We start from the raw sequence: 23,984 nt of genomic DNA, 5'->3' as shown, positions 1-23,984 counted from the left end.
AAAATGAAACTTTTGCTTTCATTTGGATGTGTGCGGTGGTGTTGTAGCCCTGTCAGTCCCAGGTTATGGGCAAGACAAGGTGGGTGAGGTTATATCTTTAATTGGATCAACTTTTGTTGGTGAAAGAGAGAAACTTTGCTGAGCTAAAAAGCTAGTCTCTTTTACCAATGGAAGCTGGTCCAGTAACAGATATTACAGCACCCACCTTGTCTCACTCAGTTCATTTGGATACATTTCTTAAACTTCATACCCAGGAATTCACAGTTGTTACCAGCTTTGTGAAATCTAATTACAGAGCATCCCACCGGTTTGAGGAATCTGCCCTGTTTTGGACAGTCTGCCCTGATGTGCACACTTACAGTCATGAGCCACCCTAGATAGTGTGACACCTCCATCTAAGTAAAAAAAAAGCCCAAACCAACCATCAGTGTAAATCAGACATGGCTCCACGAGGGTAAATGGGCCAGAACTGGTGGAAATGGACATGTCTTACTACATGGCTTCCATTACAAGGAATTGGTTTTAATTTTCTTACAGGACATTTCAATCTCTAATGTCACAGGTTAAACTAGACTTGTTTTTGGTTACCTTTTCTGCTAATCCTGATTAAAAATACAATTATAAAGAGAAGATGCAAAGATGTTTCTGTTTTCGTTGTTATTTTTTAAACTGGCTTTTTTATTCATAATAGATAAATAACTTTTAAAAAAATCCCTCCGCACATTTTCCAGATCTCCAATTTAAAGAAAAATAAAAGAGTAAATAACTTTTCTAAATATATTTAGATTATTTTTTCTTCACATTTACCCCTTTTTTCTCCCTAAGAAAAAAAGACAGAAAGACATTTAGATGAAAAGGAAACACTTATGGAAATTTTACTCGATGAGAAATACACAGTTCTTTAAAAAATTTCAAAATAACAATATTTTTGTAAATTTCCAAAGACTATTGTGATTCTTTTTCTTTCCCAACGAGTTCTGTATTTTCAAAATTTAAGTACTAATGAGGCTGTTCGCCACTGAAAAATATTAGGGAAAACTGGGCACTTCTTCCTGAACAGTTCTACACTCCCTGTATATCAGAATTAGATTTTCAGTTCACAAAATGAGTGATAACTATCTATAGACCTGTAAGATTTCCTGAACTAACACAGCCCTGAGAAAATAGCTGTAAGCTAGGTCTGACAGTAATAACTTTAAAAAAACTCACTGTCAATGCATTTCAGACCAATTACACCTGTCTATAGTGAATGAAGTCAACTGAAATATAAAAATAATAAAGGAATGGTATTCAACAGAGGTGACACAGAGTGAAGGGGCGGGATGGGGGCTGCACGGTGATCAGCAAGGGCGGATGTGAAGGGTACAGAGGATCACTGAAGGCCGAATGTGAAAGGGACATGGTTGTAGAGGGGAGTCTGAGGGGAGAGGTTTAAGGGTAAGAGGATGTCAGTGTTTAAGATGGACAGAGTGCTGTAAGGATGCCTCACTCTCTTTCCCTGAACTAATGACTCTCCAGAATCATCGTGAATGACTGTGAATTACCACTATGCATTACAGTATATACCCTCTGGCCTGGGCGACAGTGAGTATTGCTCTATTGCGTGATCGGTCAGGTGGTCACCTGCGATGTGGGAGACCCAAACTCAACGTGCTGCTCTATTAGCTGTTTAATTATAAATTTTTTTATAATTATTTTTATAATTTTTATTTATTTATAATATTTTTATTTATAATAATTTTTTTAATTATATAAAAAGTCGAACAGCTTCTAGAGGAAAGACTGAGAAGAACTCAACCCAGGTGATCCCAAAGCCCAGTGTCAGGGGTGTTTTTCCATAACGGGGGAAAACATACAGACTAAGAACATAAATAAATAAGGAAGTGTTATTTACTCCTTCTCATAACACAAGATCTAGGGGGGTCACCCAATGAAATTAATAGGCAGCAGGTTTAAAACAAACAAAAGGTGGGACTGTGGTACTGATTGCCTGAGGATGTTATGAAGGTCAAGACTGTAACAGGGTTCAGAAAAGAACTAGATAAGTTCATGATGGCGCATAGGTCCATCAATGGCTATTAGCAGGGAGGGTGTCACTTGCTTCTCTTTGCCAGAAGCTGGGAATGGGAGACAGAGAATGGATCACTTGGTGATGACCTGTTCTGTTCATTCCCTCTGGGGCACCTGGAATTAGCCACTGTTGGAAGACAGGATACTGGGCTAGATGGACCTTTGGTCTGATCCAGTATGACCGTTCTTATGTTCTTAGTCCAACATTCAGTTACTTTATCATCATCAGGTGGGGACTGGGGAGAGGGATGAATCGAGGTTTCTTTGGTGAATGCCGTGACCACTGGGTGAAGCTTACCCCTACCATGATGGTGTTCGCCTTCTCGGGTTTGGGGAATCTTTTATAGATTCATAGATTCATAGATATTAAGGTCAAAAGGGACCATTATGATCATCTAGTCCGACCTTCTGCACAACGCAGGCCACAGAATCTCACCCACCCACTTTTGCAAAAAACCTCTCACCTATGTCTGAGCTATTGAAGTCCTCAAATTGTGGTTTAAAGACTTCAAGGAGCAGAGAATCCTCCAGCAAGTGACCCGTGCCCCATGCTACAGAGGAAGGCGATAAACCTCCAGGGCCTCTTCCAATCTGCCCTGGAGGAAAATTCCTTCCCGACCCCAAATATGGCGATCAGCTAAACCCTGAGCATGGGCAAGATTCACCAGCCAGATACTCAGGAAAGAATTTTCTGTAGTAACTCAGATCCCACCCCATCTAACATCCCATCACAGGCCATTAGGCCTATTTGCTATGAATATTTAAAAATCAATTAATTGCCAAAATCATATTATCCCATCATACCATCTCCTCCATAAACTTATCGAGTTTAATCTTAAAGGCAGATAGGTCTTTTGCCCCCACTGCTTCCCTTGGAAGGCTATTTCAAAACTTCACTCCTCTGATGGTTAGAAACCTTCGTCTAATTTCAAGTCTAAACTTTCCGATGGCCAGTTTATATCCATTTGTTCTTGTGTCCACATTGGTACTGAGCTTAAATAATTCCTCCCTCTCTCCGGTATTTATCCCTCTGATATATTTATAGAGAGCAATCATATCTCCTCTCAGCCTTCTTTTCGTTAGGCTAAACAAGCCAAGCTCCTTGAGTCTCCTTTCATAAGACAGGTTTTCCATTCCTCGGATCATCCTAGTAGCCCTTCTCTGAATCTTTTACTTTGCTTTCTGCAACATGCCTGAAAGTCTAACCAACTTTTTTTTCAGGTTGATACAGAACGAAACACTTTGCTTTGACATGACCAATGCATCTGTTAGTTTCAAGCTCAAAGCTTTTTTGACTTTTCAATCACCAAAACAAAACAAGCAAACAACTTAGGGCACGGCTACACTGGAAACTTCACAGCGCTGTCACGGGAACGCTCCTGCGGCAGCGCTCTGAAGTGCGAGTGTGGTCGCATGCCAGCGCTGGTATAGAGGGTTTTCCCAGCACCTCTGGTAATCCACCTGAACAAGGGGATTAGCTCAGAGTCTGTCTACACTAGCGCTTTAAAGCGCTCAGACTTGCTGCATTCAGGGGGTGATTTTTCACCCCCCAGCACCAGAAAGACAGAGCACTATAAAATGTAAGTGTAGACAAGCCCTTAAGGCTCACAGAATCCAGGGCTTGCCAACATCTACTGGATAGGGCACTGGCCCTGTATTCATGATACCTGGATTCAATTCTTTGTGCCTCCTTAGACAGCCTGGGTAGCCTGAGGAAGTCACTTAATCTCTCTATCCCTCAGTTCTCCATTGTAAGACTAGAGTAATAGTTCCCTATTTCACAGGGGTGTTGTGAGGGTACCATCCATTCACAATTAGGAGGGGTCATATGGTACTGAGAACCATAAGAGTAGATAGACAGAAGGCTGAATTTGTGATTTAGCTAACAGCATGTCCTTGAGAGCCCAGGAGGAGCCAGATGTGTGAGTCCCAGCCCAATGCTCAGTCTATTAGAACTGGTGCCTATTGCTCATTGCTGATTTCACAGAGGTATATACATGCCACGGGAAAGCTCCTAGGTGTGCTTGACAAACTGGGTGATCAGGAAAAGGCATTTCAAAAATATGCTGGGTGTTTTCCACTGGTGTGTGGCTTCCAGTCTCTGTGACCCCTGGACAGTGGAGTTCACAATTAAGACCATGGAATGGGGCATTGTGGGACAGCTGCTGGAGAATTTATTGGGTCACGCAGTGTCTACACTTGCACTGCATCCACCTCGGTAGGTTGACCAAGACTCAACACCGTTTGGGGAGGTGATTTCACTGTGTCACTGTAATGGGGTGCTTATGTCAGCCAGAGACAAATTAGAATAGGTTGATGCAATTTGGATTATGTTGACCTAACTTTGTAATATGGATCAGGCCTTAGTTGTCAATGGCTGAACCCCAGTTTGATCCAGGCCAAAATGACTCCTCAAGCCAAGGTGAATGATAATGATTGGAGACATGACTGCTAAATTTAGGGAAAGGAGCCTGCTCATGCTGGTATTGGAGTCTAGAAGAAATGTGCTATCTCTCTCTCTCTCTATCTAATCTGCTGTGGATGATCAATACTGCTAAATATCAGTTCTTAGATAGTTTTTGTAATAGTATTTTGGAAACTTTTTTTTCTCATTCCACCAGGAGAAATGTTTATAACTGGTCCCCAGAGGATAACGTTATGGAACATACTAATCAGTTGGCTAAAAATACATATCGTGAGCCAGAAAAGAACTGGCTATTTCCCACATGCTTCTTTGCTGCCAGGGGAGATAATTTCAAGCAGCACACAAATTATTCTTGCTCAGCACCGATGCTTCAAATATCTGTCTGCTGGAACCCATGATCTTGTCATGTTGGCCAAATGGTGGCTGGATACTGAAGCAGATTATGCTATTAGGAGGTTCTCAACTGGTAGCCAAATTGGCGCATCCTGCCAGTCATACTGCTGAGGTTAAGATTTGGGTTTTTGTCAGTACAGTAGTGAATAGTTGAATTAGTGAGTCTACTCTCAGTGGTTCCATAACTCCTACAATGAAGTTTCAGAGTAACAGCCGTGTTAGTCTGTATTCGCAAAAAGAAAAGGAGTACTTGTGGCACTTTAGAGACTAACCAATTTATTTGAGCATGAGCTTTCGTGAGCTACAGCTCACTTCATTGGATGCATACCGTGGAAACTGCAGAAGACATTAATGGCCCAACTTGATGATCACTTTAGATAAGCTATTACCAGCAGGACAGTGGGGTGGGAGGAGGTATTGTTTCATGGTCTCTGTGTGTATATAATGTCTTCTGCAGTTTCCACAGTATGCATCCGATGAAGTGAGCTGTAGCTCACGAAAGCTCATGCTCAAATAAATTGGTTAGTCTCTAAGGTGCCACAAGTACTCCTTTTCTTTTTACAATGAAGTTGTCTCTCACACAAATTTCCAAGCTTGGAAAATCTGTACGGAAGCCCATGGTCTGGGTATAGGCAGGAAGAGCGCAGCTGTTGTTAGCTGAAGATGTCCTGAAAGAAGAGAACTCTGCATTCTGGAGTCCATATAGGCTGGATGGGACCTCTCTCCTTTGAGAAAGGACAATAGACCCAAACACAGCTCCTTGATGATGATGTGTGGGAAATGAAGTGAGTATTTCTGATTGTCGTATTTTGTGTATTTCACAGCTTTCTGGTGTTATTTGTATGGGGTCACATCAAGGCGTTTTTGTATAGGGCTTACTTCTCTGTTGCCTTGTAACTTGTTTTGCCATTTATTCTTGTGCAAAATGGGTGTACAACAACAACAATAATAATTTTTTTTTCCTCTGGAAACGCCAAACAAAAATGAAGCCCCACTGTGCTATGCACTTCACAGACATATAGGGAAAGCCAGTACTCACCTAAAGATCTTACAGTCTAAATAGAAATGACAAAGAAAGGTTGAGAGGAGAAAGACAGGAACTGTCACAAGGCCACACAGCAGGCCCATGACAAACCCGGGAATAGAAACCCCAGATTCTCACTGACATTCTGCTTTTGTAGCATTTTGCACACATTTTGCTCTGCTGTAAATGAAAACAGAAGGTGCAGTGCATGGAGAATTGGATCATGAGTTTGGTATGTTGTCCAGAAAATTCCACCTTGTAAAGAGAGACGTAAACCCAGGAGTTTCACCTGGCTGTTGCATCGTCATACCGAACTAGGAATTATATTGCATTCCCTGGCTAAACCAACAACTTCCCTCTTTGCATCACTGCTCCCCCACTTCCCCCCATGCTTATCAGACTCAGATCTGCTAACTGAAGGGACAGTGCCAAGTTTGTGCGACTTTTCATTCTGGTCATCCTCCTGAATCAATGCACTGACGAGAGACAGATCATCTTCTGGCTCTTGCATTGCCAAGCAATTTTCATTTACTTGGCTAGCTTCTAACTTATAGAACCACGGCAGGCAGTGGGACTGCAGAGTTGCCTTTATCCCTTGACTTCTATAGACCTCATTTACACCAGGCTGAGTGAGAGGGGATTCAGCCCTGTTGAATGAGGAATTACACCACATAGAAATATCAGCCCCAGTGTTATTCAGTTTCTTTTATTTCATACCACAAACCTACATGATGCTTCATAAAACATAGAGCAAAACCCTTTCTAAGCCTTGTAGATCTTAAAAATCTAAGAAACACGGACATATCACATTTCTCATTTAAGAGACTAGAAAATCCACTTCTGTCAGATTCTGTACTAACAGCGCAATTTAGGTCACTCTTTTATTAAGTAGTGTAAAATAATGCCTAATACACAAACATGCCATTCAATAAATGCAATCAATAGATCTGATTTTCCCATGCCTTACACCATATGTTAAGAATTGTTGCATGATAAATGCAAACTGGGATGTAAAATGGTACCAAATCCAAATTCCTTTCTTACTTATAGTAATCTCTGGCAACTACTTTATATTCTTTTTGTAGAGGTGTAAAAATGTCTCTTCTCTTCCCTTTGCGTCTCTTCTCGCTTTATCCTGCTTCCCAACACCTATCTCAGCATCTTTGACAAAAAATAGTTTGTCCATAGAAATGTGTCTAAGGTTCTGACTCTTCTCCATTTTGGGGATAAGATTCTTCTCGGCCCGATACGGGTCCAGAAAAAACAGCAAAACGGTTGGGTCTGGGGGCTTCCACTCCCCTCCTCTGGGGAGCGGGTCAGCAGTCCACCCCGCTCTGGGGGTTTCAGCCAGAGCAGTAGCAGCATCCAAGGGCAGGAGTGAGGGCGCTGGCAGCTAGCTGGCCGCCGACCAGTACTCGAACGGCAGCAGAAAAACAGCAAAAAAAAACAAAACGAAGAAAAAGCGTCTGGCCCGGTTGGAGGGAGGGGGGTGGAAGCTGAAGCATGGGCAAAAAGTAAGAAAAGCCCAGGCCAGGGGGCTATAGGAGAGTGATTTTTTTTTTTTGAAGCAGAAAAGAGTTTTATTTGTGTAACACTTACAAAGAATCACCAAAAAGGATAAAACAAAACTATGCAATAAAACAAAAGCAAACGCAAGGTATAACACAGCAGCCTTCAGGAGGGAGAAGTGTTCAGGCTAGCCTGGGCCCAGAGAGGGAGGGCTTCCTCGACACTCGTGGTCTTCCACCCTCCTGAGTTACCTGGTGGCCTAGAGCGGGGGAGCTTCCTCGACACTCATGGTCTTCCACCCCCTCGAGTTACCTAGTGCCACGCCCAGTGTCACTGATCATTCCTCTCCTGAGAGTGCCCGACAAGATGGGCACGGCTGCGGGGTGGGCAGTTTGGGGGTGGGGGGACATACACCCACGTGTGATAGGACCCCTCCTAGATGACAGTGATGATGGTATCCACAGCGGCAACGGCTGGGGCTGGCGTCTCTCGCTCTTCCCCTCAATCAAAAGGTCAGACGGAGGGAACAGGACGGGGTCACCGAGCAGAGAAACTCGGACAGCGCCCAACGCTCCTCGAAGGCATCAAGGGAGTCGGTGGACGCCACCCAGAGGAACTCCGCCCGGATACGTGAATGTACTGAGGATCAGAAAATGGCCTTACAGTCGCAGGACATTTCAGTGGCCAACCTCCTCTCTCTGGTTTTATAGATGGCTGTTTTAGCTAGGGCTAGGAGGAGGTTAACCAGGAGATCCCGCGACTTTGTGGGGCCACGGATGGGGAGTGTGTAAATAAAAAGGTGAGGGGAAAAGTGTAGCCAAAAGCGTAATAAAATATTCATGAGGAGCTGGAAAAGGCACTGCAGCCTGGCACACTGTAAATATACGTGCGCCAGGGTTTCCCTCATGTTGCAAAAAGGGCAAGTATCCGGGATGGGGGTGAACTGCGTCAAAAACATGCCCGGGCTCACAGCTCCATGAAGGAGCCGCCAACTAATGTCCCCGACGGGCCTCGGGATCAAGGTGGAATACAGGCTGGCCCACCAGGGTTGCTCACCCTCCAAAGGTGGCAGGAGGTCCCGCCACTTTGTATCGGGGTGGGACACCAGGATGTGGGCGTGAAGGGTGTGAAGCGTGAGTGTGTATAGATATTTCTGTGGCGCGATTTGGAAGCTGACCAGCTACACTTCATGCAGCCGGCTCGCAGTGAAAGGGTGAGGGATTTGTTGGGATCTACGGGGTAAGGGCCCAACTGAAAGGTCCAGCAGGCCTGGGGTAGAGGATGGGTGGGGTGCGCCCTCACGCAGGGCTCGATTAAGATAAGCCTAAGCAGCGGGCGTCAAGGCGGCCTTCACCTCCTGAAGTACGTGCCGGGGGGTACGAGGTCTGGAGAGCCCCATGCGCCGAGCAAGCGTCAGGGGATCCAGCCAGTCTCCCCGGTCGGAGTCCAGGAGGTCTTCAACTCTCGTGACTTCCGCCAGGACCAAACTCTGGCGCACCGAGTGGGACTCCGCCACCTGCACACGGAGCTGGGGGTTGTGTAGCAGGGGCTCCGCGAGGAGATCCACTCCCATGGTGGCTGCTACGGACCTGGTCGTTGAAAACAGTTTCGAGGTCTGGAGGAGGTCCTGGTAGAAGACCGGCAGCCCGGAGAGGTCTCGCAGAAAACCTCTCGGACAGAGATAAAAGAGCTGCCGGTCGTATCGGAGCCCTTGGAAGCGGCGCAGGAAGGCGTATGCCAATATGCTCCACGTCGAACTACCTGCACTATAAGGAGCCTCTGCAGGGCCTGGAGGCAGAAGACACAGACCTGAGTGTGCAGACACTTCAGGCCCTGCCCTCCTTCCTTCAGGGGTAGATGAAGAACCCCAATGGGGGCCCAGTGCATTCCTGACCAAAAGAACTCTAGAATCGATATCCAGAGGTTGGTCAGAAAACCCAGGGCCGGAACCAGGGTGTTGAGCTGGTACCAGAGCGTGGACAGGACTAGTTGGTTAAGCACCAGTGCTCTCCCTCGCAGGGAGAGACATCGGAGTAGCCTCGTCCATTTCCGGAGCCGCTCTATCACCCCGCCTTCTAAATTTTGCGTGGCAGAAAGGTAAACGCCTAGGTAGAGCAGTGGACCTGCACTCCACCGTATGGTCTGAAGCGCGGGTGGGAGGGAGCTCACCTGCCGCCAGTCCCCCACCGCCAAGCCAGAGCTCTTGACCCAGTTGACTCGGCGGAGGAGGCTGCCGAATAGATGGCCTGGCAAGCCTGCACCCGCGCCAAGTCGCCCGGGTCCTGGACCACGAGGAGCACATCATCGGCGTACGCCGACAGGACCAGCCGCAGCTCTGGCTCCCATAGCACCAACCCTGTCAACTTCCTTCGGAAGAGACAGAGGAAGGGCTCAATTGCCAGAGAGTACAGCTGGCCTGAGAGGGGGCACCCTTGCCGTACTTCTCGCCCGAAGCTGACCGGTTCAGTCAGGGTCCAGTTGAGCCTAACCAGACACTCCACGGAAGCATACAGCACTTGGAGAAAACTCACAAACTGAGGTCCGAATCCAAACGCCTGCAGAGTGCCCAGGAGGTACCCATGGTCCACTCTATCGAACGCCTTCTCCTGATTGAGAGACAGGAGGGCGAACGACAGACCGTCTCTACGCCCGAGTTTCAAAAGGTCTCGGACTAGAAATAGGTTGTCAAAAATGCTGCGGCCCGGATCAGTGTAGGTCTGGTCTGGGTGGATCACGTCCACCATCACGGACCCTAGCCACAGCGAGATTGCTTTTGCTACAATTTTGTAGTCCGTGCTAAGGAACGAGACGGGATGCCAGTTTCATAAATTGCAGAGGTCCCCCTTCTTCTGCAACAAGGTGAGCACCGCTCGCCTGCACGAAAGAGGGAGGAGCCCGCCCTGAAAAGACTAGGCCCAGACAGTGGCTAGGTCTGGGCCAAGGATGTCCCAGAACGCGTGGTAGAACTCCACGGTCAGTCCGTCCATGCCCGGAGATTTATTGGTGGGCATGCGACGGAGGGCTTCCGAGAACTCGGCCAGGGTGAGAGGCAGCTCTAGCTGGTCTCGGTCGCCCACGCTGACCATGGGGAGTTCCTCCCAGAGCACCCTGCAAGCGCCAGGATCGGTCGGATCTGGGGAGAAAAGGCTTGTGTAGAAGTCACGGGCCCTCCCACACATCTCCTCCGGATCCGTGAGGGGGGTGCCGTCTTCCGCAAGAAGGCAGGTGACGTGTTTCTTGGCCCCCCTTGCTTTCTCCAGGGCATAGAAGAAGCAGGAGCCGCGGTCCATCTCCCGAAGGAGGCGGATGTGGGACCGAACGAAGGCACCTCGGGCCCGATGGTCCTCAAGGGCCCGGAGCTCCTCCCGCTTCTCCCGGCGTGCTCCGCAGAGGAACGGGTCCTCGGGGCTGGCGGCCAGATGCCTCTCCATCTCTAAGACCTCCCGTTCCAACTGCTCTATCGCTGCATTTCTCCGTCAGCTTGTGCCCCGGGTGTAGTCATGGCAGAAGAGCTTGGCGCACACCTTCCCTAGATCCCACCATCGCCGCGCCGAGGGAAAGGCACGCCGCTGTTCTTGCCAGGCCAGCCAAAACTCCCGGAAGGACATCACAAAGCCCTCATCCTCCAACAGGCTGTTGTTAAAGTGCCAATAGGCCGGCCCCGGCCTCTCTGCACGGAGGGAGGCTGTTATGGTGGCTAGATGATGGTCAGAAAATGGGGCCGTCCGAATGTTGGAGGAGTGGGCCTGTGAAAGATGGAAACGGGATAAATAAATGTGGTCCAAACGAGAGTGGTGTGACCGATGGGCCTCCACCCGGACAAAGGTGAACGTGGAAGTGTCATCTGGGTGGTGGTCACACCAGACGTCTACTAGGGAGTGATGATCGACTATTTCTCGGAGAATGTTCGCAGCGGCCGGGCTCAGCTCGGCCCCGAGCGGTCCCGTTCCTCGAGGGTGGTTTTAAAATCCCCTCCCAGGACTAGGCACTCGTGAGAATCTAGGGTGCTGAGGAAGTCGGACACTCGCTGATAGATTTGTGGCCGTTTCGGGCTCGTAGTCGGGGCATAGATATTAACAAAGTTAACCACGAGCTCCTCTATACGGACTCGGAGATGCAGCAGGTGGCCCGGCACGGCCTCAGTGACCCCTAGCACCTCGGGCCGTAGGTTGGGGGAGAACAGGGTCGCCACTCCAGCTTGTCGAAGCGTGAAGTGGCTAAAGTCGACCCCGTCCCCCCACTCCAGCTGCCAGCTGTCCTCGGCGGTCGGATCCATATGGGTCTCCTGCAGGAAAACTACAGAGTACCCCCCTTCCCGAAGGTAAGAGAGCACCTGGGACCTGCGGAGAGCCATCCTACAGCCCCTGGTGTTCAAAGTTGTGATAATGAGAGGTGTCATGCGGAAGGCTGGGGGTGTGGGGGTTCCTTATTGGTGGGGGTGTTCGCGGCCCTCGGCGGGTCATGCAGCAATCCGTGACCCATCTCGTAAGGGAGCAGATCATTATGGAAGCTGCGGGCCCGCCCGTAGGCCGCAGCACCGTGCTTTCCTTGCCCTTTACCCTCCTTTATAAGGGCCCTTGTGGCCTGGAGGATTTGATCAAAGTCCCCCCATAGCTGGAGAGCCAGCTGTACCCTGTTGCGGGCGCCACGGATGTTTTCTAAAAACTTCCACAATGCATTTCACAGCTCATGGGGGGGTGGGGTTACGATTTTCAGGTTGTTCCCTGGTGGGGCTCTTGATGCAGCCTCGTGGTCCACTGAGGTGGGCAGGCAGGGTGCGGACCACCGATGGGGCATCTGACAGGCTAAAGTTATTAGGTCCATCTCACACCTTGGGGTAGAAGGGGATGGCAGAGGGAAAATTGCAGCTCCTAATGGGTCATGGCAGGAAAATGCAAAGGCTGCTCCCTGGGGGGAATCCGCAAAAAATGGGAAAGAAATAACCCCAGGGGTGGCAATAGCATTGCAGGAGGAGGTGGATTGGGCAGGGACAGGGGTTGGGGCAGGGGCAGAGGCAAGGCTCTGGGCTTTGGGAGGCAAGCAGCTGAGAGGTGGTGCCTCCTGAGCGGATTCGAGGGTTGAGGGGTGGGAGAGGGGGCTCCCAGTGATGCTAGGTGCAGGCTCTGTGGTGGATTTGGCGGCCATGGCATCAGGTGGTGGACCACCTTCTGTAGGGTGCCCGCCCGGGAAGGCAGTTAGGGGGAGGGAGCATGGGGAAAGGGGGGCTGGGGTGAGGTTGCCCAGATCGAGGCCAGCCGGCAGTAGATCATCCTCTCCCTGGGTGACCGGGGTCAAACCTAGGGCCTCAATCTCCTCATACATGGAGGAGAGGTCGCCTTCTGCTACCCCGGGGGCCTCTTCTCTGGGGCCCGCCTCGACGGTCGCTTCGGGGTTCGCGGGGGGTTCAGGTAGTATCCGGGTAGAAGGGGCTTCCTCAGGGGTCTCAGAGGGGAGGGTCTTCCATGGAGGGGAGATTCTACCCTCCAATGCCATTCTATCTTCCCCTCTCGACACCAGCGGATGGATCTCGCTCGTGGCCGTGGCGGGAGGCTCGATAGCAGTGCCTCCCTTCCTGGTCTTCCGGGGGGCCTCCGCATTGGATGGGTGCGGCGGAGCTCGAGCCTTCCGCTTGCCTCGCTTCCCCTGGACTAGGGTCCAGCCCTCCATAGCGTCATCTGGGGGTTGGTTAGCAGGGGTCGTGTCGGGGGGCAGAGGTGATGGTTCAGGGGTTTGGGGGGGTAACGATGAGGCAGCATGGGGGGCGGGGGGTTCTCCTTGGGGCGGGCCTATACCCGGTAATATCTTTGCTGCACCCTTCTCTATAGGCTCTGCTGGATTGGTAATAGCAAGGGTGGAACTCCCTTGCTCGCCCGGGCATTGTAGGGAAGGTGTCTCTTGGGCCCGGACGGGAGCAGCGATGGGTGGAGTAGGAGGAGGGTTGGTTTCAGGTGCCGGGCAGCCAGGGGCATCGGCAGCGATGGGGGCGATGTCCTGCCGGGTCTTGGGGGTTTCGGGTGCCCCTCCCCCCCGGGCCAAAGGGCAGTCTCTGCGGACATGCCCCGCTGAGCAGCAGAGGTAGCACTGGGCCTCTCCGGTGGAGTAAAAGACCCGATAGCGAGCTCCCTGGTAGGGGACTAGGAAAGACCCCTCGAGCACCTCTCTGTCACGCGCCCCTGCCGGCGGTAGAAGCTGCACTTGCCAGCGGAATGAGAGGCCGTGACGGAGGGTGGGGTCCTTGCAGCCCAACGGGAGAGGGCTGATGACAGAGACAAGTTTCCTCAAAGTGGAGAGAGCGGGTAACAGGGCAACATTGGGTAAGAAGAGAGGAACGGAGGTGAGGACAAGGCGAACGGCCAGGTCTTCTAGCAGCTCTAGGGGGACAAACATCCCCCCCACCGCCAGGCCCCTCTCCACCACCTCCTGGGCAGCAGCCTCCGAAGCTAAGAAAAAAAAGACCTTCCCATACATCTTGGAGGCCGCCAAAATAGCCGTGGGTCCTACCACCTTCGCCAACGCCTGCACGTATGTCTCCACGTGGGGTGAGGCGGGCACCAGGAGGCAACGGACACCGTGCCTCTGGTCAAGGTGGGGAAAGGGCCTTGGCCGCTGGTGATGGTAGCGGAGGCGGGGGGGCGAGATGACGAGGCGGCAGGCAGGGGGGAGCCCGTCACCGCTCGGGCATACGTCCTGGGGGCCGGGGGAGGGACAATCGCAGAGCTGGTGGAGGGAAACGCAGGGAGGGGCGCCACGGTTGATGACGAGGCCACAGTGGTGGGGGCAGCCCCTGCCATGGAGGACTCAGTGGTTCTAGTGGGGCCCTTTCCTTTTTTCCCACCCTGGCCCTTCCAGCCAGCTGCGGGGGGTTTCCTAGAATCTGGGGGGGTGTTGGGCGCAGCAGCAGCAGTGATCACCCTGGTGCCTCCTGCCGCCGGTGCCCCAGCGGGGGCGGGGGGTGGCAAGTATCTTAATAATAGTGGTGGGGAGGGACCTTGGGGGTCGGGCGGGGGGGAGGTGGGGGAGGGACAACTAATTTTGTTGGAGGGGCCTCACCCCTCTCATTCCCCGCCATTGTGAGCAGGGAGAGACGGGGAGACACCGGAAGGAGGAGGAGGGAGGGGGAAGCAGAGTAACCGCTCCTCCCTGCTGGGCTTCAGGCCGGGGGGGGGGAATGCCGAAGGGGTTGGACTGGGAGGGGGGGAAAAAACAAATCAGGGTCCGGTAATAGGGGCAAGCTGTGGGATAAGCAATCCGGGGTGGGGGGTGCAGACCCATGCACGTTTGTCCAAAGAGTCTCGGTTGGTCGGCTGTTATGTCCGGTCCGAAAGGCAAAGTTCAAAGCGAACAGCTGGATCCGAAAGGAGATGGCATGTTGCCAGCAGGGACGGACGGCGGGGGGGCCGTGACAGTTGTAGTAATGGTGTGGGGGGGTGGGCACCGATGGATTGGGGGGGCTCCGCGCCACACCCCCTGCGCCGCCACAAATGCAAGTAAACGACAGTCAAACTCCCCCCCACGAGAGTATAATTCAGAAAATTACTCAGTCTTATGGCCCCCTTCACGATGATTTGTAGCTTCCCTGGGTTATTTCTCCTGTCTTCTGAAATCTTCTTCTCCAGCTGTGTTGGCTGTGTTCCAAGGCTTCCGGCCGGCCGAGAAAAATTACAAAAATAAGCTAACAGCAAAACGGCTGGGTCTGGGGGCTTCCACTCCCCTCTCCGGATAACAGGTCGGCAATCTTTCCCCCCCTCCTCCGGGGATTTCGGCTAAGGTAAATAGCTGCGCCCGGGAACAGGCATGAGGCGGGGTGCTGGTGGCAATTTGGCAGCTGACCAGCACTCAACAGCAACAGAGAAACGGCAGAAAAACGAAACAAAACAAAAAAGCATCTGGCCCAGTCAGGGGGGTGGAGGGGGAAGCTAAGGCAGGGTCCAAAAGAAAGAAAAATCCAGGCCAGGGGGCTTTAGGAAAGAATAGAAAGCAGATAGCTGAGGAGCAAGCAAAGGACGTTCCGTTTCCCAACAGGGAAGGTTTTTTTGAAACAGAAAGAAAGTTTATTGGTAACGTTTACAGAATTACCAAAGGAAACAAAACAACTATGCAACAAAACAACGCAATCAGAAGGTATAACACAGCAGCTTTCAGGAGGGAGAAGTGTTCAGGCTAGCGCGGGCCCAGAGCGGGGGGGCTTCCTCGACACTCGTGGTCTTCCACCCCCTCGAGTTACCCAGTGCCGCGCCCAGTGTCACCGATCCTCCCTCTCCTGAGAGTGCCCGGTAAGATGGGCACGGCTGCGGGGTGGGCGGTTTAGGGGTGGGGGGGTAGACACCCATGTATTATAGGACCCCTCCTAGATGACAGGAATGATGGTATCCACAGCGGCAACGGCTGGGGCTGGCGTCTCTCGCTCTTCCCCTCAATCAACGGGTCAGACGGAGGGAACCGGATGGGGTCACCGAGCAGAGAACCCCAGACAGCGCCCACCGCTCCTCGAAGGCGTCAAGGGAGTCGGTGGACGCCGCCCAGAGAAACTCCGCCCGGATATGTGAATGTACTGAGGATCAGAAAAAGGCCCCACAATCGCAGGACGCTTCATGGGCCAACCTCCTCTCTCTGGTTTTATAAATGGCTGTTTTAGCCAAGGCTAGGAGGAGGTTGACCAGAAGATCCCGCGACTTTGTGGGGCCACGGATGGGAAGTGTGTAGATAAAAAGGTGAGGGGAGAAATGAAGCCAGAAGCGTAATAGAATATTTGTGAGGAGCCGGAAAAGGGGCTGCAATCTGGCACACTCTAAATATACGTGTGCCAGGGTTTCCCTCACATTACAGAAAGGACAAGTGTCCGGGATGGGGGTAAACCGTGTCAGAAACACGCCCGTGCTCACAGCTCCGTGAAGGAGCCGCCAACTGATGTCCCCGACGGGCCTTGGGAATACAGGCTGGCCCACCGAGGTTGCTCACCCTCCAAAGGTGGCAGGAGGTCCCGCCACTTTGTATCGGGGCGGGACACCAGGGTGTGGGCGTGAAGGGTGTGAAGTGTAAGTGTATATAAGTATTTCCGTGGTGCAATTTGAAAGCTAACCGGCTGCAGTTCGTGCAGCCGGCTTGCAGTGAAAGGGTGAGGGGTTTGTTGGGATCTACGGGGTAGGGGCCCGATGGAAAGGTCAGGCGGGCCTGGGGTAAGGGATGGGCGGGGTGCGCCCTCGCACAAGGCTCGGCTAACATAAGCCCGAGCAGCGGGGGTCAAGGCGGCCTTCACCTCCTGAAGTACGCGCCGGGGGGTACGGAGGCTGGAGAGCCCCATGCGCCGAGCGAGCGTCAGGGGAACCAGCCAGTCTCTCCGGTCATAGTCCAGGAGGTCTCCGACCCTCGTGACTTCCGCCAGGACCAACCTCTGGCGCACCGAGCGGGACTCCGCCACCTGCACACGGAGCTGGGGGTTGTGTAGCAGGGGCTCCGTGAGGAGATCTGCTCCCACGGTGGCCGCCACGGACCTGGTTGTTAGAAACAGTTTCCAGGTCCAGAGGAGGTCCTGGTAGAAGACCGGCAGCCCGGAGAGGTCTCGCGGAAAACCCCTCGGAGAAAGATTAAAGAGCTGCCGGTCGTATCGAAGCCCTTGGAAACGGCGCAGGAAGGCATGCGCCAGTATGCTCCACGCTGAACTACGTGCACTATAAAAGAGCCTCTGCAGGGCCTGGAGGCGGAAAACGCGGACCTGAGTGTACAGACACTTCAGGCCCTGCCCTCCTTCCTTCAGGGGTAGATGAAGAACCCCAACAGGGGCCCAGTGCATTCCTGACTAAAAGAACTCTAGAATCAATCTCCGGAGGTGGGTCAGGAAACCCGGGGCCGGGGCCAGGGTGTTGAGCCGGTACCAGAGCGTGGACAGGACTAGTTGGTTAAGCACTAGTGCTCTCCCTCGGAGGGAGAGACATCGGAGTAGCCTCGTCCATCTCTGGATCCGCTCTATCACCCCGCCCTCTAAATTTTGCCAGTTCTCCGGCGGGGAAGGATGCATGGTGGAAAGGTAAACGCCGAGATAGAGCAGTGGACCCACACTCCACCGTATGGTCTGAAGTGCGGGTGGGAGGGAGCCCACCTGCCGCCAGTCCCCCACCACCAAGCCAGAGCTCTTGACCCAGTTGACTCGGGCGGAGGAGGCTGCCGAATAGATGGCTTGGCATGCCTCCACTCGCGCCAAGTCGCCCGGGTCCTGGACCACGAGGAGTACGTCATCGGCGTACGCCGACAGGACCAGCTGCAGCTCCGGCTCCCGCAGCACCAACCCTGTCATCCTCCTGCGGAGGAGACAGAGGAAAGGCTTGATCGCCAGAGCGTACAACTGGCCCGAGAGGGGGCACCCCTGCCACACTCCTCGCCCAAAGCTGACCGGTTCAGTCAGGGTCCAGTTGAGCCTAACCAAACACTCCGCGGAGGCATACAGCACCCGGAGAAAACTCACAAACTGAGGTCCAAATCCAAACGCCTGCAGAGTGCTCAGGAGATACCCATGGTCTACTCTGTCGAACGCCTTCTCCTGATCAAGAGACAGGAGGACGAATGACAGACAATCTCTCCGCCCGAGTTCCAAAAGATCTTGGACTAGAAAGAGGTTGTCAAAAATGCTGCGACCCGGGACAGTACAGGTCTGGTCTGGGTGGATCACGTCCGCCATCACGGACCCTAGCCACAGCGAGATTGCTTTCGCTACGATTTTGTAATCCGTGCTAAGGAGTGAGACGGGACGCCAGTTTCGTAGGTCGCGGAGGTCCCCCCTCTTCGGCAGCAAAGCGAGCACCGCTCGCCTGCACGACAGAGGGAGGATCCCGCTCTGCAAGGACTCAGCCCAGACGGTGACTAGGTCTGGGCCGAGAATGTCCCAGAACGCGCGGTAAATCTCCACGGTCAGCCCGTCCATGCCCGGAGATTTATTGGTGGGCATGCGACGGAGGGCTTCCGAGAACTCGGCCAGGGTGAGAGGCAGCTCTAGTCGGTCTCGGTCGCCCACGCTGACCGGTGGGGAGTTCCTCCCAGAGCACCTTGCAAGCGTCAGGATCGGTCGGGTCCGGGGAGAAAAGGCTTGTGTAGAAGTCGCGGGCCCTCCCACACATCTCCTCCGGATCCGTGAGGGGGGTGCCGTCTTCCGCAAGAAGGCAGGTGACTTGTTTCTTGGCCCCCCTCGTTTTCTCCAGGGCATAGAAGAAGCGGGAGCCGCGGTCCATCTCCCAAAGGAGGCGGATGCGGGACCGAACGAAGGCACCTCGGGCCCGATGGTCCTCAAGGGCCCGGAGCTCCTCCCGCTTCTCCCGGCACGCTCCGCAGAGGGACGGGTCCTCGGGATTGGTGGCCAGGCGCCTCTCCATCTCTAAGACCTCCCGTTCCAACTGCTCGATCGCCGCATTTCGCCGTCGGCTGGTGCCCCGAGTGTAGTCACGGCAGAAGAGCTTGGTGCGCACCTTCCCGAGATCCCACCATCGCCGCACCAAGGGAAAGGCACGCCACTGCTCTCACCAGGCCAGCCAAAACTCCCGGAAGGACATCACAAAGCTCTCGTCCTCCAACAGGCTGTTATTAAAGTGCCAATAGGCCGGCCCCGGTCTCTCTGCACGGAGGGAGACCATTACGGTGACTAAATGATGATCGGAGAATGGGGCCGGCCGAATGGCGGAGGAATGGGCCTGTGAAAGATGGAAACGGGATAAGTAAATACGGTCCAACCAAGAGTGGTGTGACCGATGGGCCTCCACCCGGACAAAGGTGAACGTGGAGGTGTCATCTGGGTGATGGTCACGCCAGACGTCCACTAGGGAGTGATGGTCGACTATCCCTTGGAGAATATTCGCAGCGGCCAGACTCGGTTCGGCCCCTGAGCGGTCCCGTTCCTCGAGGGTGGTGTTAAAGTCCCCTCCCAGGACCAGGCACTCGTGCGAATCCAGGGTGCCGAGAAAGTCGGACACCTGCTGATAAATTTGTGGCCGCCTGGAGCTCATTTGCGGGGCATAGATGTTAACAAGATTAACCACGAGCCCCTCCATACGGACTCGAAGGTGCAGCAGGTGGCCCGGCACGGCCTCATTGACCCCTAGCACCTCAGGCCGTAGGTTGGGGGAGAACAGGGTCGCTACTCCAGCTTGCCAGGTCGCGAAGTGGCTAAAGTATACCCCGTCCCCCCACTCCAGCCACCACCTGTCCTCGGCGGCCAGGTCCGTATGGGTCTCCTGCAGGAAAACTACAGAGTACCTCCCTTCCCGAAGGTAAGAGAGCACCTGGGACCTGCAGAGAGCCATCCTACAGCCCCTGGTATTCAGGGTCGCAATAATAAGAGGCGTCATGCGGAGGGCTGGGGGGGTGGGGGCCTCGTGTTGGCGGGGGTGTTCAGGGCCCCCGGCGGGTTGCGCAGCAACCCGTGACCCATCCTGTGGGTGAGTAGATCGCGTCGGAAGCTGCGGGCTCGCTCGTAGGCCGCAGCACCGTGTCTTTCTTGCCCCCTGCCCTCCTTTATAAGGGCCCTTGTGGCCTGGAGGATTTGATCAAAGTCCCCCCATAGCCGAAGAGCCAGCTGTGCCCTATCGCGGGCGCCACGGGTGTGCTCTAGGAACTTCCGTAGCACATGCCGCAGCTCATGGGGGGGTGGGGTTACAATTCCCGAGGTGTTCCCTGATGGGCCTCTTAATACAGCCTCGTGGTCCGCTAAGGCGGGTAGACAGGGTGCGGACCACCGATGGGGCGTCTGACAGGCTGGGGTTATTAAATTCATTTCACACCTTGGGGTGGAGGGGGATGGCAGGGGAAAAATTGCCACTCCTAATGGGTCGCGGCTAGAAAGTGCAAAGACTGCTCCCTGGGGGGAATCTGCGAAAGGCGGAAAGGAAATAACCCCAGGGGCGGCATTAACATTGCAGGAGGAGGGGACTTGGGCAGGGGCAGGGGTGGGGGCAGGGGCAGGGGTAAGGCTCTGGGGTGCAGGAGGCAAGCAGCTAAAGGAAAGTGCCTCCTGAGCAGAGTCAAGGGTTAAGGGGTAACGGAGGGGGCTCCCAATAATGCTAGGTGCTGGCTCCATGGTGGTCTTAGCGGCCATGGCATCAGGTGGGGGACCACCTTCTGCAGGGTGCTCACCCGGGAAGGCAGTTAGGGGGAGGGAGCATGGGGAAAGGGAGGCTGGGGTAAGGCTGCCCAGCTCGAGGCCAGCCGGCAGCAGATCATCCCCTCCCTGGGTGACCGGGGTCAAATCTAGGGCCTCAATCTCCGCGTACACGGGGGAGAGGCCAACTCCTGCCACCCCGGGGGCCTCTCCTCTAGGGCCCGCCTCAACGGTCACCTCGGGGTCCGCGGGGGGTTCGGGTAGTGTCCAGGCAGAAGGGGCGTCCTCAGAAGTCTCGGAGGGGAGGGTCTCCCGTGGAGGGGGGATTCTGCCCTCCAATGCCAGTCCGTCTTCCCCTCTCGACACCAGCAGATGGATCTCGCTCCTGGCCGTGGCGGGAGGCTCGAAAGCAATGCCTCCTTTCCTGGTCTTCCGGGGGGCTTCCGCGTCGGACGGATGCAGCGGAGCTCGAGCCTTCCGCTTGCCTCGCTTCCCCTGGACTAGGGTCCAGCCCTCCATAGCGTCATCTGGGGGCTGGTTAGCAGGGGTCATGTTGGGGGGCGGAGGTGATGGTTTAGGGGTTCGGGGAGGTAGCGGTGAGGCAACATGAGGGGCGGGGGTTTCTCCTTGGGGAGGGCCCTCTCTTACACCCGGTAATATCCTTGCCACACCCTCCTCCATGGGCTCTGTTGGATTGGTACTAGCAAGGGTGGAACTCCCTTGCTCGCCCGGGCGTTGTAGGGAAGGTATTTCTTGGGCCCGGACGGGAGCAGCGATGGGTCGAGTAGGAGGAGGGTTGATTTCAGGTGCCGGGCAGCCAGGGGCGTCGGCAGCAACGGGGCCGATGTCCTGCCGGGTCTCAGGGGTTTCGGATGCCCCTCCCCCCCGGGCTAAAGGGCAGTCTCTGCGGACATGCCCCGCTGAACGGCAGAGGTAGCACCAGGCCTCTCCGGTAGAGTAAAAGACTCGATAGCGGGCTCCCGGGTAGGGGACTAGAAAAGACCCCTCGAGCGCCTCTTCGTCACACGCCCCTGCCGGTGGTAGAAGCTGCACTTGCCGGCGGAACGAAAAAATGTGACGGAGGGTGGGGTCCTTGCAACCCAACGGGAGAGGGCTGATGACAGAAACAAGTTTCCCCAGGGTGGAAAGAGCGGGTAACAGGGCAGCATTGGGTAAGAAGGGAGGAACGGAGGTAAGGACGAGGCGAACGCCCAGGTCTTCTAACGGTTCTAGGGGGACAAACACCCCCCCCCCACCGTCAGGCCCCTCTCCACTGCCTCCTGGGCGGCATCCTCCGAGGCTAAGAAAAAAACGACCTTCCCATACATCTTGGAGGCTGCCACAATAGCCGTGTGTCCTACCACCTTCGCCAACGCCTGCATGGATGTCTCCACGTGGGGCGAGGCGGGCACCAGGAGGCAAAGGACGCCGTGCTTCCTGGTCAAGGCGGGGAAAGGGCCCCGGCCGCTGGTGATGGTGGCGGAGGCGGGGGGGGCGAGATGACGAGGCGGCAGGCAGGGGGGAGCCCGCTGCCACCCGGGCATACGTCCTGGGGGCCGGGGGAGGGACAATCGCAGAGCTGGTGGAGGGAAATGCAGGGAGGGGTGCCACGGTTGATGACGAGGCCACAGCGGTGGGGGCAGCCCCTGCCATGGAGGGCTTAGTGGTTTTAGCGGGGCCCTTTCCTTTCCACCCGCCCTGGCCCTTCTGGCTAACCGGGGGGGGGTTTCCTAGAATCTGGGGGGGCAGTGGGTGCAGCAGCAGCAGCAATCACCCTGGTGCCTCCTGCTACCGGTGCCCCAGCAGGGGGAGTGGCAAGTATCTTGACAATAGTGGTGGTGGGGGACCTTGGGCGTCGGGCAGGGGTGGTGGTGGGGGAGGGACAACTAATTTTGTTGAAGCAGTCTCGCCCCTCTCGTTCCCCGCCATTGTGAGCAGGGAGAGACAGGGAGACACCGGAAGGAGGAGGGGGAGGGGAGAAAGCAGAGTAGCCCCTCCTTCCGCTAGGCTGCGGGCAGGGAGGGGGGAAATACCGAGGGGGTTAGACTGGGAGAGGGGGGGAAAAACAAAATCGGGGTCCAGTAATAGGGGCAAGCTGTGGGATAAGCAATCTGGGGGGGGGGCGGTGCAGACCCACACATGTTTGTCCAAAGAGTCTCGGTTGGTCGGCTGTTATGTCCGGTCCGGAAGGCAAAGTTCAAAGCGAACAGCTGGATCTGAAGGGAGATGGCAGGTTGCCAGCAGGGACAGACGGCGGGGGGGCCATGACAGTTGTAATAACGATGGGGGGGTAGGGGCACCGATGGATCGGGGGTGGGGGTCTCCACGCCACACCCCCTGTGCCGCCACAAACGCAAGTAACCACAGTCAAACTCCCCCCCACGAGAGTATAATTCAGAAAATTACTCAGTCTTACGGCCCCCTTCACTATGATTTATAGCTCTCCTGGATTATGTCTCCTGTCTACTGAAATCTTCTTCTCCGGCTGTGTTGGCTGTGTTCCAAGGCTTCCGGCATGCTAAGAATGTTGTAAAGTCCGAGCTGCTGGCAAGACGGCTGGGTCTGGGGGTTTCCACTCCCCCCCCCGGACAGCAAATCGGCAATCTTCCCCCCCTCCTCCGGGGGCTCAGCTGAGGCAAGTAGCTGCGCCCGAAAGCAGGCGTGGGGGGGCGGGTGCTGGCGAAGGACGTAGACGGAAAAAAAACACAAAAAATGAAAAGAAAAAACAAAAAAGCGTCTGGCCCGGTCGGGGGGGGGACTAAGGCAGGTGCAAAAAGTAAGAAAAATCCGGGCCAGGGGGCTTTAGGAAAGAATAGAAAGCAGATAGCTGAGGAGCAAGCAAAAGACGTTCCGTTTCCCAACAGGGAAGGTTCCAGAACTATCAGGAACCTTCTGGACACAATTAAGACAGACAGGCTGATTAGAACACCTACAGCCAATCAAGAAGCTGCTAGAATCAATTAAGGCAGGATAATCAGGGCACCTGGGTTTAAAAAGGAGCTCAATTCAGTTTGTGGTGCGTGTGTAAGGAGCTGGGAGCAAGAGGCACTAGGAGCTGAGAGTGAGAACGTGGACTGTTGGAGGACTGAGGAGTACAAGCATTATCAGACACCAGGAGGAAGGTCCTATGGTGAGGATAAAGAAGGTGTTTGGAGGAGGCCATTGGGAAGTAGCCCAGGGAGATGTAGCTGTCGCACAACTGTTTCAGGAGGCACTCTAGACAGCTGCATTCCACAGGGCCCTGGGCTGGAACCCGGAGTAGATGGCGGGCCCAGGTTCCTCCCAAACCTCCCAACTCCTGGTCAGACACAGGAGGAGTTGACCTGGACTGTGGTTTCACGAAAATGGCCAAACTGAGGGCTGCCGTGAAGCTCCAAGGCAAGCAAATAGGCCAATAAGTGCAAGACCCACCAAGGTAGAGGAGGAACTTTTTCACAGTACATAGCAGATTTAGATGGCCAATTCCAATTAATTTTAGCCTGCTT

Source organism: Caretta caretta, chromosome 13 (assembly GCF_965140235.1).
Source record: "Caretta caretta isolate rCarCar2 chromosome 13, rCarCar1.hap1, whole genome shotgun sequence".
NCBI classification, from domain to species: Eukaryota; Metazoa; Chordata; order Testudines; family Cheloniidae; genus Caretta; species Caretta caretta.
The sequence above is the reverse complement of the archived record's forward strand: the minus strand, read 5'-3'. Positions refer to the sequence as shown.